We start from the raw sequence: 17,549 nt of genomic DNA on the forward strand, positions 1-17,549 counted from the left end.
ACTAGGAATACCAGGAGATTTTAATCTTCCATCTTCCTCATGACTCATAAACAATCAGACGTGTGATTGGTTCATGAGATTAGCGAGTACCGATCAAGTCTAATGGGAATTTCCCAAGTGAAATGTGATTATTGGCCGATACTGATCTCCTACTGATCGATCAGAGAATTCCTAAAATATACCAAAGTATTGTCATCCATATTTACAACAAAAGGATCAAAGTGCTGCTCCAAAATACTAATAAATTGCCATTTTAAATGTTTATAGTTTGCCATTATCCCTCAAACCACTAGGTTTTACAGTACAAGTCGCCCGTTTAATGATTCCATTTAATAGGTCACTGTTTCCGCAGTTCACTTTTAACACAATCCACCATGTTTACGAACCAAAATGTCAAATGTGTTTTTTTTTTTACACAATGCAGATGCTTACTTTTTTGTTTTATTTTTAGTTCATGTATTTAAAAATTCCTCCGGGGGCTCCGGTTTCACCCACAGTCCAAAGACATGCGGAACAGGTGAATTTAGTAGGCTAAATTGTCCGTAGTGTGTGAATGAGTGTTTGTGGATGTTTCCCAGAGATGGGTTGTGGCTGGAAGGGCATCCGCTGCATAAAAACATGCTGGATAAGTTGGCGGTTCATTCCACTGTGGCAATCCCAGATTAATAAAGGGACTAAGCCATAATAAGTGGATATGAGGAAGTCATGAAATGGAAAAAAACACGTCCAAAAACAAAGGTTAACTGATATTGACCTTTACATCACGGTCTCACATGGCTTTCTAAAGAATATATAAATATCAAGAATTGAATCATTATTGTATTTGATTGATAGGTTATCATAAGCTGAGTTTCCATACCTAATTTATTCACATTTTTGAAATAACGCTTAAAAATAGTAGTAATAATAATAGTAATAGAAATGCCAAGACACACATTTTAAAAAAATAAAATATTTAAAATGTTTATCTGATAAGAAAAAATGTGCATAAACTACAATGGAAACCAGTTACCAAATAAATGAATCGTATTGTATTTGATTGACCAATAGAGTCATTAGCTAGATTTCCATCCACTTAATTTTAGGGATGTACCAATATGGGTTTTTGGGCTGATATCGATTACCAATACTTGCATAGTTATTAACACACAGCAATACCACACATTGGATAGACTTTGAAGAATAAACAATGTGTGGAAAGCTCCATTAGTGCACTTGACAAGTCTGAACAAGTTCCGCCAATGCATGCGTCAGGTAGGCAGTTCTTAAGTACGTAATCTATTGGCTTAAAATATCGGTCTAATTTTGATATTGGATCAATAACGATAACATTAAAAATAGCATTTATGGGCTGATAATGATATGGCTGCCGATATATCGCTTTCATCCCAACTTAATTTTATGCACATTTTTAAAATAACGCTTAAAATAGTAATAATAACAGTAATACAAATGCAAAAGACACAGATTTTAAAAATAAAATACATAAAAGGTTTATCTGATGAGAAAAAATGTGTGTAAAACTATGATGGAAACACATTTACCGAATAAATTCCAGCATGCGCATCAAAAAATGTCTGCAATTTTGTTTGAACAGATCATGTTATAACTAAAATGTGCAAAATGAGTCAGCATTGACTGACTACACAGCAAAATTCCCACATTGTAAAATACCTATAATGTTTATTTTGGTCACTTTAAAATGCTATAGCCAATGTCCATCATCAAAGTAGTTAGATATTATTACCTTCCAGAACTGTCCTGAGCTTTCTAAGAAAAAGGCCCAAAGTGGCTTCTCCTACTGAAGCAAATTTCTTTTATTGTTTTTATTTTTTGATAGGGAAAAAAAACATTAACTATTACGGTACTTCACATCACTGCCTCACATTGCTTTCTAAAGAATATATAAATAGCAAGAAACTAATCATGGGTGACGCGGTGGTGCAGTAGGTAGTGCTGTCGCCTTACCGCAAGAAGGTTGCTGGTTTGAGCCTCGTCTGGGTCAGTTCTATGTGGAGTTTGCATGTTTTCCCCGCATTCACGCGGGTTTCCTCCGGGTGCTCCGGTTTCCCCAACAAGTCCAAAGACATCCGGTATAGGTGAAATGGGTATTCTAAAATTGTCCGTAGTGTATGTGTGTGTGAATGAGAGTGTATGAGTGTTTCCCAGTGATGAGTTGCAGCTGGAAGGGCATCTGCTGCGTAAAGCATGTGCTAGATAAGTTGAACTCAAACACAATATGCATCCTTTTAATGTTGCATGGTCATTTATAGGAACTTCCATGCCCTCAAAAATCTGAAACTATCTACGCCAAACCTTTTGTTTACATTAAGCACTCCCGACTAGTTAAACTTTTCATTTTTTAGTTTGACATCCCTTTGGGGTGCGTTTACACAACAATGTACTAAAAACAAAAAAAAAAGTTCCTTTATGTTTTTGAAAAGTTTTGAATACAGGTATCAATGTTGTCAAAACAACCTCCATTCAGACAGATCTGCAGAAACGACTAGAATCGTTTTAAAAAAGTTAGCACTTCCAAGTAGTTCCCTCACTCTCTCTTTTTATTGTTGAAAATGGTGTTGTGTAACTGTAAATGCGCCCTCAGTTATCATGTCTCTTCTTGCTTAAGGTGCCCTCAAAAACAACTGGTGCATGATGCACTTCAATTTATCGATCCAGAGCAGATCAAATTCAACAGGCTAATCAGGGCTGGATATGTTACAGAGGGAAGTCAGAAATCATATCATGTGGGTTTTTAACTGTATTACCGACACAGCGAGCCATGAATCTAATAGACAACACTGTCTAAGTGTTCACTGTCGCAATATTGAGTTTCTGAGTCTTCGCTTTGACATGTCTGTGCAGTTGTGTTTTCATTTGCATCACAACATAAGTCTCATCAGTGATCCGTGCATTCATCACGAGTCATTTCAGAACACATCAAAAACTAAAGGGGGAGGCGAGACCTAACCAGACCTACAGATTACACAACATCAATGCTTTATTTGACTATTTAGGAGAAGTGGGGGACCACTCTTTTACTAAAATAATTCACATCTTTGTCTAAAAGTTTACCGCAAGTTATGCAAGAACGTCAACGGCTTCATTTAGTTTCTGCAAAAAGACAAGATGAAATTGTGCAACGTCTGTTTCAACAAATGATTGCAAAAAAAAAAAGAAGTGACTCCAACAACATCCCAGCAGAGAGCACAGATCCAGGCTATTCTCATGCGAAAACTCCCCTCCCTCTGTGTGGGCAGGATCCATGTCTTTCTGGCTCTCATGGACATTCATGACTTTGCGTTAGCATGAGGATGGGACTGATCCCATCACAGATGCCACAACTGAAAGAACAGGTTTGATGGACAAAGCCCCCCTTCCACAATTTAATCTGCCGAGCTCTACTGAGCAACCCGGCTCTTCATTCCAACGGGGTTTCCTCGGTGGGCTTCTTCCAGGTGCTCAAACAAAGGCGGTCAGGGTAACAATACGCTGTCTACCAAAAAGGGGGAGGGTGTTCCGTTATCTCTTTCAGTACCTGCTGGAAACTTAATGCAGTTGGACGTACTGATGCCCGGTAGGCGTCTGAAAACCACACTGTGACCACATCACTACATTTCCAGCGCTTTTTACAGAGTACTTCAAGCCACAAATCGTTCAGCATGTTTTACAGCTCACTAACACACAAATGATTTGCAAACCTCTTCGTGGCCAGTAAAATGGTTAGCATTATCATAGCACAACAGAGAGACAGATTTACAGAGGAAATGATGCTGATGCAAGGTTTCGAGCTGCAATGTCAATGTCCGCATGCAAGTTCTCGCTTGGGTTTTGCTTGATGCAGGGGTGTCAAACTGAGTTCCTGAAGGGTCGAGGTGTCTGTAGTTTAGTTCCAGCTCTGCTTCAAAACACTTCGGCCGCGGTCACACACTGCACTTTTTCAATTCAATTCAATTCAATTCAATTCAATTCAATTCAGCTTTATTTGTATAGCGCTTTTACAATGTAGACTGTGTCAAAGCAGCTTCACATAAATGGTCATAGTAACTGGATCAGGGTAGTTCAATTTTTAGTGTTTAAGTTCAGTTTAGCTCAGTTAAGTGTGGTTTGAAGTCATTATTGAGAGTCCAAACACTGAAGAGCAAATTCTGCAAATTTTGCCTCATAGTCTTCCATTTATACTCTTGCTAATGTGGTAGGCCGGAAACACAAGCTCGTGCAAGCTCGTGCAAGCTCAAGCATGGTGAACTCTGACCTGCGAAATCGCGTCACATGATTGCATGAGAGCAATAGTAGATGGTCTCTCTGTAAAGAAATCTAAAATAAGGAGCAATCACTCACTATTTTTATAATCTAATAATCTTGTTTAATCAAGCGCCATACATCAGATTTTTACATGCTCAAACAAAGTGTGACCGCGGCTTTACCTGTTGGTTTCAAACTAGCCCGAAGGGCTAAATTCATTTAATCATGTGCGTTTAATTATGGTTAAAGCTAAACTGTGCAGAGCTGAGGCTCTCCAGAAACTGGCTTGGACTCTGTGATGTAGACCAACTTGAACTCCGACTTTACCTTGACTAACCAATAATTTAAAGTACAAGAACATATAAATTATTCCTAAAAAAGGACAGTTTGGCCATCACTTACACACCCAAATCTGTTTTTGTTCTGTGAATAAGCTTATGATATCAAACTTTCTTGATGTGATTGATTTTATCATGGTGTACGGTGTTATCATATTGACCTATGCTGCAAAAAAAGTTACTTAAGCAAAAAAGACCAAGAAATTTGCTTTATTGTATAAAAATATAACAATTGTAACCAAATTAAATTGCAAAATGATCATAAAGTACAAAAGGTAATACTAATGTATTATCTATTTATTGTTAAACTCTTATTTAATAAATTAAAATCAACAATTAAAAAAAGACAGTGACAATGATATTATTGGTTTAAAAAACTGTTTAAAATTGAAGCTAATTAGTTTTTAACTTTATTTAATAAAATGAATGCAATTTGTAATTAGGATTATGATGTTACTTTGTTATTGCTCATTAACTAAGAAATGAACATCACTTTAGATAAATAAAATATTTTATAGAAGGCCAAACTAATATATAAACATGTTAATGTTTAAAGTTTATTTAAGGTACCGTGAAATTAAAAGTTTTTTATTTATATTAGTGGCCTTATGTCCGTTTTAATAATATCTATAAGCTAATGTGCTACAAAAAAGGAAAAACAAATTTGTGTTTAGAATATATAATTCTGATTTAAACATTCAAAGCTACAGTTAGTCACTTCCAAATGGATCATCGATTTTTTTTTCATGTCACCTTATACTTCAGTATTCTTATCAAATACTCCAACCAACCAAACGCTCTCTAGTATTTGACACGCCCTGCCCCATCAAGATCCTTTACATTTGATACGCTTGAGCTTAATTTCTCTCACTGGCAGAGCTGCGATAAGAACAAAACTATTGGCTGTTTTTTAAATAGGACAGGATCTACTTGTTTCAGTTGAGATTACGTCAAACATTGCATAAAAAATAGCACATTTAAAAGCACTACACTGGATCTTTAAATAAAGCAAGTCTAAGCCTGCGTCTGAAATCGCATACTTTCATACTATATAGTATGCTAAAATCAGTATGTGAGCAGAGTAGTATGTCCAAATTAATAAAATTTGAAAATCATTATGCGAATAGTACCCAGATGACCTACTACTACTTCCTGTGAGATTCTGAAGTGCGCATCGAATGGAAGCTACGCTATCCTATGATGCCCCGCGAGAGAATTCGCATTCTTTTTTAATGGCAGAGTAGTACGTTTAAATTTAAATGCAGTACCTTCCTAGTAGTAGGCGGTTTTGGACACAGCCTAAGGATTTGGGGCTGTTAAAAACACCACTGAAAATACAATGTGAATGTTCTTAAAACTTAGTGTAAAAAAACACTAAAATTAATAAATAATTGTTCACGGTATTCTAAAGTGTCCACAAAATCAAAATTATTTTCAATATTAAAGATATTTTGCTAAATTACATTTTCATACAATGGAAGTCATTGGTCTCAAATGCTGTTTATTCCCTGTATCAGTGATCCTCAACCTTTTTATCATCGGGGAATGGTCAATGTTTGACAATTTTGCCGCAGATTGGAAGATCGGGGGGGTGGGGATTGGTGTTGGATGGCCAGAGGTTAATAGTTTGCTAGGCCAATTGTTTTTTTAGAGGATGTCAAGCTGTCACTGTGATACAAGTTTTAATACAAAGCACTGCAGTGTTTGATTGTTTTTCTAAGATAATTAGTCAACCGAAATGTGTACATTCCATAAAAGCCGAAAGTCAGTTCTTGTCAAGTGACTCGCGGTGCACTTCTCGCAACATTAATTCAACTGGTGCATCTAGAAGGTGCAAACGCATCTCGCGGTTTGTGAGCGCAAGCTCCATTTGAAATAACAAACTTGCACAAACTCTAGAGAAGACGCAATGTGTAAACAGCCCCTTAAAGACCGCCATCATTTGCGCTCTCCAGCAGTTAATCTTCCTGCACAGACATGATGGATTCACCTGATTTGTTGGCAAATGGGTTGCGGATCCATTACTTGGCAGTTTGCAGGTCCTTCACTAGGCCTTTTCCCCTTAGCAAAGAAACTTTTCACTTATAGGTTCAATTTGGGCGCTCAGGTGACCAAGATGTGAAGCAAGACAAATTTTTAAATAAAAAAATGTAAAAAAAAAATGTAAAATATGAAAAATAGTTTAGCCTCAGATAATAAATAAAACTGAAATAAATTATGAATTCTTGTGCTGCTCATTACCAGTCACATGGCCTGGCGGTTGAGAACCATTGCCATATATGACCTTTAAACATGGGATTGGGTAAACAAATAGCCCCTTTCACACATACAGACCTTTCCGGAAAATTACCGGCAATTTTCCGGAAAGGTGTGTATGTGTGGACAGGCCCTTTTTGAAAATACCAGTAAATTCGTTCCGGCTATTTTCCGGAAAGAGAAGTTGTAACATTACCGGTAATTTGTCGGAATGCTGCGCTGTGTGAATGCAGAAAGAAGTTTGCCAGAAAGAGCATGTGCACGTCTAAAACGTGCTGACGTGAGATGTCTACTCTAGCCAATCAGAACACTCATACGCATTCACGTCCGCGCGATTTATGAAAATACAAGCCTTTGAATATTTTTTCCAGACACCTTTAGCTGCTAGACGCTAGTCAGAAAACATTTATATGTTTCTTCTTAATGCCAACTGTGTAAATAATTATCGATAAGATGTTTATGATAAGCCGTTGTTTGTTTACCTTCAAGCTCCGCTTCCTTCAGTAGCTTGAAGCAGGGCTTCAGCTGGTGAGCGCCTGCCCAGCACACACACATACCATGTAACTTACATCTCGACATGCGAAAGTGTTTCTCTATATGTTTTCATCAAAGTTGTTCACAATTCTTCTCCATCCACAGAGTTTGTAATGTAGTCAAATGTCTACAAATACAAGCGCAGCCGTTTAGAGCTCATTTCTGGTTAATGATGTCAGAATTGACCAGTATTTTGGAATGGATGTGTAAATGGACTTTTCCGGAAAAATTCCTTAACGTCCTCGCCTGTGTGAACAGCTTTTTGTTAAATTACCGGTAAAGTCGTTCCGGAAATTTTCCGGATATTTACTGGTAACACTGTGTGAAAGGGGCTATTGACAGAGTTAAAAATTTTAAGTAAACTATCCCCTCAAAAATGTCGCAAAAACCCTTTACATTATAATATTACTCTGCAAAACAGTTTGCATGAATGTATACTCCCAGAAACACAAACCATGGTTGTTCTTGTTTTAAATTAAGTCGTAATTTGTGCAATCCCTTAAAGTTGCTCAGACAGCACTGTCATTAATAATGTTGTTTAATCCCCTTTTTAAAAAATGGCTATTCATTTTGCTAACTACACACAATTATGCAATTAGTTGCATTAAATTGTTTGCATTAGCCTTTGCATTAGGTCATGACCCAGAGGTTTATACAATTTACTATCCAAAATACGCCTTTCTGCTGTTGTTCTGAAGTTAAGATCTGTGTACACCTGCACCAACGTTAAGCCGGATTTGGTGTTCTATTAAACATGGCAGATTTATATCAGTTAAAACGATGTTTTGCAAAAAATTAGAGCCATAAATAGTGATTATGCACGGATGCAAGACATTAATAGAAAGCGAGACCTTTAGAAGTTCTTCCATGACTTCAAAACTCTATCTGTCCTAAAATGGACAACGTCTGAAATGCGGCTCAGTAAATATTTAGAAAGTTTCCCCTGAGCCTTGTCTGCATGTGTCTGTGTGAGACAGACAGATTGGGCTAAGTGACTGTGCTGTATACAACAGAAATTTATGGGATTGTGTTTGCGATTGTCATAACAGTAAATATCTACGCTACATTTTGTACAGTTGCATCAAACGTTTAATAAATAAGTCTAAATCACTTTGTGTTTAGCAGCTCAAGCGAAGGCAACGCTTTGCTGCGACACTCCCAGTTCTTGGCACAAATACTGTGAGCTCCATATGCCGGCTGTGAGTTGTAACTTGCTCAGCAGCAGCCTCCAAAACAGAAGGCGTTTATTTAGTCCCAGCTGCCACACCCAGCAAAAGTGTTTTTCGGCTGAGCAAAGATGGCATGCTGCCTTATTATAGTGCAAGCGCTGAAGAACAGGAAACCCCAGCCTCTACTAATACCACCAAAGAGGGTTCATTATTGATTAGGATGATAGGGATAAAATGCTGTCCCGGTTGACATGTATTGATCAACCCTGAACAATAAAACATATTGGTTGACCAGAGATGACCGCGTTCCCTTATTCTCTGAAAAAATCTGTCATTATTTTCTCAAAACCTCAATGATTCATTTATGAATTTAATTGATGGATTCTCAAGTTCACTGACCTGAAATTAAATTCACTAATGGACTGGTACTTCTGTGGCGCTACAATCTGAAGATTGACAACCTCACTTCCATTACAATACAACCAAGTGCATTCTTTAGAACATTTGTCCCGTGGATAAATGAATAATGGAACGACATGAGCATAAGCGGTTTCATATTTGGCTGGATTATTCGATGCGATGCTCCAGATGACATGATGGATTCAGTCTTACTCCATGTAAGTTCTCTCAGGGCGTCCTGCAAGAGCTCTGCCAAAATGCTCAACGCAAGAGTCCTTGAGGGATTGCTCCGCCTACACTGTGACCTGGCCCCACCCTTAACCCCTCATGTGACCAAGCCCAAGAATCCCACACTTCTAGTTCCCACCACCGCCTGCAACATTTATTTATCTTTCCGTTTGCTTAGATATCCGTTTATTTATTCACTTTTCTATTTAACTTCGCCTCACATGCACAATCCCTCCTCGCTGACATCTGCATGCACATGTGCGATCCGAGAGTCAAGTCATGGGGTGCGAACCTCAATCAGAAACGCGTTTCTGGGACAGAGTTGAAATGAAGGTCAGGGGAATTCAGGAGAAAACGTCATCAGGTACCAATCATAAAGTCGTGCAACAACATCAAAATGAATACTATTACTATTACTGAAAGCGAAGCCATGAAACATTGAAAATTATTCTGAAAGAAAGTTATGACTGCAATGATGAGTCATAATCATGCCTACACTGAATCGGTGCCTGCAGAACTCTGTGGAAAACTCAGCAGACTTCTATGGAATTGATGTGCCCGTCACTCACTAAGCTCTTGACATATTTGGAATCATTTGATAGTGCTGCAAGCTAACAAACTCCATCAAGTTTGAAAGCATTCTGCATAGTTCTACAGGTTTTCTGGAAACTCAAAATGTAAAAGTCTTTGGAAATTGTGCCCATTAGGCCGATTACTCGAAATGGAATTGCAATTTGAAACATTGCGATTAGTTCATCGCAAGAGGCTGCGATTAGAATAGGCATGGGCCGGTACAAGATTCTGATATTATATCCTTGGATAAAATTTTTTTCTAAAAATCACAGTTTCACTGTACCACGGTATTGTGATTACTACTCTAAATTATATTCTTTTTAAATGTCTGGATAAAAAACTAAAACTTTTTTCCCCTTTGACCACACTATATTTTATTTTGAGAAACATTTAAAATATGTTGGAACAGTAAACATGTCAGGCTAAATAATTCAAATGAATCATTGACTTCTGCTGTCTTCATTAGTTTCAAAAACACAGATTTCTTTACTATTTAAATGGCATCTTTGCATAACGGCATAATTTAGGAGATGTCCGAAAAAACAAAAAACGTAAATAAAAAATGTAAACATGTCTTAGGAACGGTATTGCAGAAATTTTAAAACCTTGACTTTTGCAAACCGCAGTATAGCTTCAAAACAGTTGTCGTCCCATGCCTAGATATGAAATATATTAGTTTTTTGCCCCTGCCTATAGCAAATGCGTGACTGTCGTCTGTGTGTGATAGTCTTACAAGCCAATTGAGTGAGGTAACTTTCATTCTGTCCAATTAGAATTGCACAATCGAGCTATGCGGAATGCCCACAATAAAAAAAAGAAACCAAAAAGGAAAGTGCGGACAAGTAAGATAATAGCGTCTGCTTCTTCAAAAGCATTAAAAGGCAAATAATTTCAAAGAAAAACATGGGAAAATTTTGGCTTCAAAGTCACAGACACCTAACAAAAATAGGTAATTTTTAAGAGCGGTCACAGAATTTTTGCCACGACTTACAGATTATGCAGTTAAAGCTTGATTACAAAATTAAAACGCAAATAAAAAAAATTAAATTATATATATATATATATATATATATATATATATATATATATATATATATATATATATATAAAATATATTTTTTTAAAAATTGCAATTAAATATTATCCCCAAATCAGACAGCTCTAGTGCCCATTCATTGCACAGTGGGTGAAATTAAATAAAACCCACAGCTGAAGCATCTCTCACATAGACTTGGACTCAAAGTGTGAACGTGAATGAAGAACGCCGGCGGTGGTCAGCTGAGACAGCGTGGCAGGTTTTGTTCTGGTTTAATGAAGCATGGCATCACATGATGCCAACGCGGACTACACGCTGCCTATATCAGATCGTATCGCAGCTTGATAAAAATCTGCCTGCACCTCACCATCACCAGAATACACAACCCAACACCCCAAACAAGAGACTCTGTACACCCATCAACAGATCCAACACCTGATATCCCAGCCCGTCTTATTTTCCCACTCTAGTAATGCTGTTCCCATCCAATAGCGGTAAGCTATCCTTTAAGAAGCATGCAGAAATTCCCATGTGCTTCTGTAAGCACTCTGCATGCAGTCGGAGAAGAGACAAGATAATGCAATCACTCCATTTAGAGCTTTTAGGAGAATAGCCCGACCACGAACACATTTCACATCCACACTTGAGAATGATGGATGGACAACTCTCAAAGTGATAATCAGCGTTTCCTCTCACATATCAGCTTATCTTGTAGAGGGAGGCATTGTGTACCTCAAAGCAGATTACAAAACATCTCGACCCCGTCCCTTTTTCCTTGTCCTGTACAGAATGTACGACGGTGGTAGTCAGAGAGGTGCTGTTCGTGAATGATTATTTGGTGCAAATGGGACAGATGCATTTCATAGCTTGACCTAAATTCACAATGGCTTTTCAATGTAGCTTTGGATTCCAGTGAAGACAAATATCTGTACATACAATAGAGCTGACCTACATCTGTACAATTGTCTGGTTTTCTAATAAAACAGACAGGACGACCTTAAAGGGATAGTCTGTCCAAAACAATAAAAGTCCTGTCATCATTTCTTCAACCTTAATACTTTTTTGTTTGTTCCTTCTGCCAAAAAAGCTGATGTTTACATTTACCATCAAGCACCATAAAAACTATTCACGCAAGGGTGAGTTTAGTTTGACATCTAACACCCTCAACAAATAATAACTTGAAAACGAAAACACTGTTATCAAGAATCGGGTTTCAAACCCATATGCATTTCTTTCTTCCATGGAACACAAGACATGCAAGGCCTCGGTTACCCTTCACTTTCCGTGTACAGGAAAAAATATGCAGTGAAAGTGGCAAACTGTTCTTCGCAGTCAAAAGGAAGTCATGCAGGTTAACATTAACTTGATGATGCGTAAGGCTTCATATGCACTCATATAGATCCGTTTGACGTTCTCAGCATCTGATTTTACATGCATTTTAAAGATGCTCTCCAAGTGCTGTCATTTAAAGAATCTCCTATTACGCCAAAGTCTGTGAAAACGACTGCATTTAAAAATGATGATTCATGTTGTGGCACATTTTGTACCAAAGTATTGCTAGGGATAGGGTGTATGTTACTTTGTGCAATCTTTATTCATATTGCATTTAAGCAAACTAATGAAAATGCACTTGCACAAATGCAATCCTGCAGCAAAGCATGTGTCAATTTGCATTTAAGGCAAATCATGAAATGCTGACTGTCACTTGGGGCAAATTCATAACTGATAAGTAGGGCCAGATTTATTTTGCTGAATTATTTTGGGAGTATCATACCTAAAAACTTCATATATGAAATAAAAAATATATTTTTTAACATTTATTTAATGCTTACAATGCAAATCCATCTAGATCAGACATGTCCAAACTAGGGCCCGCAGGCTAAAGTTGGCCGATGGTAACCCCTTGATTTACCCCCCATGGCATCTGAGAATGGTTTAGAGATCATATTCAAATTAAATGCAACCGTATATTTGTTTGTTTCATTGCTAAGCTTAACAAAAACTATCTATAATTAAATGTTTCAATGTAAACGATGTAAATGAATCAGATTTAGTTTTAAAATGTACAATGCAGAGACTCTGGTGAGTGAATCAAGTCACGGGCAGATTCTGCTTGACTAGTGTATTCTGCATTGAACTCCACTGTGTTATAAATTTGATTGTTTTTATTGCAATAAGTTCTAATTAAAAAGTTATACTGCATCAGTTAATAAGTATTTTTTTCTATTTATTTTTTAAAATTATTAAATTAATTAGGAAATAAGGAATTATTGTATTTTAATGCTAAATAGTTTGGTATATTTATCTTTGGCCCTCGGCTGTCACTGATATTTGGTTTTTGGGCCTTTCAACAAAAAAAGTTTGGAAACCCCTGAACTAGATTCACTGATTTGATGAAAAAAGCAAGTCTATCATATAATATATCTACATAAAGACAGAAAGTATGACTTTACACACTGTGTTGTAAATAAGTCATATGAACATTTTTATATTTGTTAATAATATTACCGAAATTAATAAAAAAAGTAAGGAATTATTGTATTTTAATGCTAAATAGTTTGGTATATTTAACTTTGGCCCTCGGCTGTCACTGATATTTGGTTTTTGGGCCTTTCTACAAAAAAAGTTTGGAAACCCCTGAACTAGATTCACTGATTTGATGAAAAAAGCAAGTCTATCATATAATATATCTACATAAAGACAGAAAGAATGACATTACACACTGTGTTGTAAATAAGTCATATGAACATTTTTATATTTGTTAATAATATTACCGAAATTAATAAAAAAAAACTAAATATTTATAAGTTTACACACATTTACACAAGTAAATAGACTCCGTGCATATAGTAATAGTATAGTAATCCGTGTGGGCCTTGTGATATGAAATAAAATGATCATGCCAGTAAGATAAAAAAAAAATTTAAAAACGCCTACTATCTCATCTTCATTAGTGAGCTATGCATAAGATGATTTTAGCTTTTCACAACAAATCAGTGCACAAGAAACTTTTTGAAATCTCTGGGGCGTGATTGGAGAGCATTTTTTTTTTTTTATCCAGATTAATTCAGACTTGCATGCTCTAACCAGAGATGCCCAAACTAATGCCCGCGGGCCACAGTTGGCCCATGTTAACCTTTGATCTTGCCCAGCATCCCATTTGAAAAGAGAGGGTGAATGTTGAAAAGGTGGTTGGCCTTTGACAGAGATTATTTTTTTGATTTAAACCTAACCCCTTGCTTTTTTGTTTTATTGCTGAATTACAAAAAAAGCCAACTGAAATTAAATTATTCAAATAAATACTGTAAATGAACCAGACTGTCACTTGACAAAAAATAATGCACAAGACATCGGCAAGCAAATCAAGGCAAAGGCAGGAGCAGGTCGACTAGTGTTTTCGGCATCGAACTCGAATATGTTATAATTGTGATTGTTTTTATTGCAATAAGTTCATTATAAAATGTAATAAATTACACAGCCTTCACTAATATGATTTAAAGCAACGTGTCTAGTTATTTTTAAACATTTGAGAATAAATAAGGAAATGACCTACAGCAAATGTAATGTAATACGGAGTGATATATTCGGTTTGGTATAAATCCCTCAATCAAGTTTGGCACAATCAGGTTTGTGCACCCTTGGTCTAAACAACAGAACTTGCATGTTTAGAAAGACTTCCCTTTACAACTGTTTCAGTTTTAACTAAAAACCCCCTTTCTAATTCAGTTCCAAAACAGAAAAAAACAATGACTGGTGAGGCTAAATGATGACAGAAGTGACATTTTAGGGCGGACTACCCCTTTAAGAGAGCATTCCGTTCAGCAGCATAATGGCATAAGAGAGCCTTTTGTCTTATTAATACATTTAAGAACAATGCCAACTTCACAACGACGGATAGACAAATCCCCACTGCAGGTTTAGCAATGACTACTAATGTTCTACAAAATCTCCCTGAGTGAGTCTCTGCAAGACCCTGTCCCTGTTGACAAATGAAGAGTGCTACAATAGACATGAAGTCTATTCTAGATGATGCAGGTCAATGTTTAACTGCATGCACGTTACACATTACATGGATGAGCTAACATTCGTGGCGTACTTTCTCAAACGTGATGGAAACTCTCACACTTCACACTTTTAGTGACACATGTGGAATATGCATGTGTCGAAAGCTTTGATAAGACTATCTCGCACAATTTCTTATCAGATCAATGGCTGAGCTGACGGCGAGAGAAACGTGTCGGTGTTGACAAATAAACACACAGCGAGTTACTGTTAAAGTGTGAATTTTTAGAAGTCGCCTGTCTTAAATATTTGCATAAGAGTGGTCATGTGGTGGTCACCATCGCACTGATAAGTAAATGAATGAACACATACTACTGTACTGTAACTCTACGGAGCATTTGACTTCGGTTGTAGGATGACTGAGATATGGGTATTTTAGTGTTGGCAAACTCACCCCATGTGCCGGCGGAGAGAAGAAGCGCGTGCAGATGTTTTTAATCTTCATTTACAAAGTTTACATGAGATTCCTTAATTCCTGATGGCTTGGTCGAGTCTTCAAGGATCCGTTCGCGAGAGCTCCAGAAATTCAACAGATTTAATAAAAGTCAAAACTTTTGCGGAGTGACTGCTGCATATCTGATCACTAATACAGCCATGGCTCGGATAAACATTAAAAAAAAGCGAGATAAACACTCTTGGTTTGAGTTAACGACGCAGCAGTTACTTGTATTTCCCGTTTAATTCACAGATATGTAAAATCCACGCGCTCGTCGACAAGCAGCAGCCTCTCTCGATCTGAACAGGCGACGTAATACACGCGCACACACACACTCGCGCGCGCGCACACAGAACACAGCGTGCAACGCAGGATGGCTGGGTAATGCTTTTACACCCCTTATCGCGTAATTACATATGTAACCAAAACATATATAATTATTACAGACAGTCGCAAAAAGACGTTTTAACCGCTCGAAGAAGGTTTGCAGGATCAAAATGTCACATTTATGGTAGTATTTTAGTTTCTTTCTCCCCAGGGTAGAAATGAGGTCCAGATGTTGTTTTTTTGGTTCCACCTCCTCACTTCCTCTCAGCTCTTAGTTCTTGGGTGTTTTACTTTATGTTTTGCATGTTGTTCACATTTTATGTTTTCCTTAGAACAGCATGTTTCTAATCACCTACTAATTTTCACTTCATTTTAGTGTGACTCAAATGTTTTCATTTTTATGCTTTTTTTTCCACAACAATTGCGCCTAAATGATTTATAATATGAGGCATTCTGGTGGTCGTCAAGCATCAAGAGATTTGGGATTGCGATTGCTATCTCAATTGGCCACATAGACCTGCATATGGCTATGCAATAGACATAAATCAAGTCTCTTCCCATGCCATATTGACAAAATTAGTTTCCATGATGATGTAGGATATTCGGTCATGTAAGCATATACAGTGACATGGAATCTGCATGCACTTTTTGTGAATTAGAGAAGAACTCAATAATAAAACACCTGTATTTTTGAATGCACATATACCCAAATATTTTGGTTTGATGTTGAATATTTTATATTTAAACTTAAAAAAAAAATCTTGCAAAGATATTTGTTGACATACAATAATAATAATAAAAAAACTTGAAGCAAAATGTGTTTATTAATTTAATGAATATATAAGGCAAATACAATGTACACAATAAATAGTCCAATAATAAACATTTATTTGTTTAAAATTAAGCATTATATGGAAACCCTAAAAGACATTATAAATAAAAAAAAGCTATATAAGGATGTATGCAAAGGCATGTTACTAATCGCCTACTCATTTTTACTTAATTTAAGTGGGGCTGATTTTTTTTTTTTTTTTACACTTTTTTTTTTTACAGGAATTACACAAATGTTTTAATCAGATGGGGCATTCTGGTGGTCGTCAAGCATCAAGAAATTTGTATTGCCACAGAGGCCTACATATGGCTATGCAATAGCTATAAATCAAGACACTTCCCACGCCATATTGACAAAATTGGCTTCCAAGATGATGTAAAATCTTTTGCTGAACACCCTATGTGAGCATTTAGAAACTGCTGATGTTTTTAATTCATTCATTAGTTGAGTCTCAGGCCTTGTCCTCACATACATTTTAAATAGCATGGTTTTTCTCTTTGTCTGCTCTTCCATGCCCACTGAGATGTCTGTTTTGTTAACAAAACACTTTTTGAAAGTGGTCTCCAAAGTCAATGATTATTTACAGTTATATCAATGATAATGTTTATTCACTGTTGTTCTTTTACTCAAGGCCGTTTGGCCTTAGTCTATGGTGGTTGAGAGCGCTTAATGTGCTGCAATTTAAGAAAACACATGCAAACACAAAAAAATGACAAATCATCCATTTCACAGCAAACGTGCTTCAAATCCTCACAAATGCGCTGCATTTTCCACATCGCAAACAAATCAATGAAATGCGCTGCATTTTTCCCAACGCAAACAATTTATGAAAACGTGCTGCATTTTCTCACAACACAAACAATTTACAAGAAAGTGCTGCATTTTCTTACAACACAATTTACGAAAACGCATTGCATTTTCTCACAACGCAAACAATTTACGAAAATGAGCTGCATTTTCTCACAACACAAACAATTTACGAAAATGAGCTGCATTTTCTCACAACGCAAACAATTTACGAAAACGTGCTGCATTTTCTCACAACGCAAACAATTTACGAAAACGTGCTGCATTTTCTCACAATGCAAACAATTTACAAAATCATGCTGCATTT

The 17,549-nt window shown here is 36.7% G+C and overlaps 1 protein-coding gene across 1 annotated transcript in view; it reads right to left on the bottom strand.

The window, feature by feature from the left end:
* The window catches only part of s1pr2 (sphingosine-1-phosphate receptor 2), a 53,335-nt gene extending 37,736 nt beyond the window's left edge, over positions 1-15,599 (bottom strand). Inside the window, exon 1 of the mRNA NM_001159970.1 lies at positions 15,235-15,599. The gene's annotated coding sequence lies outside the window, so the exon portion shown is untranslated. The remainder of the gene's footprint in view (positions 1-15,234) is intronic.
* Positions 15,600-17,549: the final 1,950 nt, after the last annotated feature.

Source organism: Danio rerio, chromosome 3, assembly GCF_049306965.1.
Source record: "Danio rerio strain Tuebingen ecotype United States chromosome 3, GRCz12tu, whole genome shotgun sequence".
Classification (NCBI taxonomy): domain Eukaryota; kingdom Metazoa; phylum Chordata; class Actinopteri; order Cypriniformes; family Danionidae; genus Danio; species Danio rerio.